Below are 426 nucleotides of genomic sequence, written 5' to 3' on the forward strand. Positions count from 1 at the left end.
GTTGGTATAGGCCACGAGTAATTATATTATCAACACCTTCATTTGTTTCTTTCTTTTTTAGAAGCTTAGAAGAAGCTTCATCGTCACTTCATCCTTCCATCCTCATCTCATCCTTATTACTTTTTCGTCACTTCATCCTTCCTCCTCGCCTCATCCTCATCATCACTTCATCGTCACTTCATCTTTGCCTCCTCGCCTCATCCTCATCATCACTTCATCGTCACTTCATTCTTGCCTCCTCGCTTCATCCTCAACATCACTTCATCGTCACTTCATCCTTGCCTCCTCGCTTCATCCTCAACATCACTTCATCGTCACTTCATCCTTGACGCCTCGCCTCATCCTTAACTCTTATCATCACTTCATCGTCACTTCATCCTTGCCTCCGGTCATGCCTACACCCAAAATCACGTCGTTTCTGATCGG

The sequence above is a fragment of the Penaeus monodon genome, chromosome 25 (genome assembly GCF_015228065.2).
Source record: "Penaeus monodon isolate SGIC_2016 chromosome 25, NSTDA_Pmon_1, whole genome shotgun sequence".
In the NCBI taxonomy this organism is placed as follows: Eukaryota; Metazoa; Arthropoda; class Malacostraca; order Decapoda; family Penaeidae; genus Penaeus; species Penaeus monodon.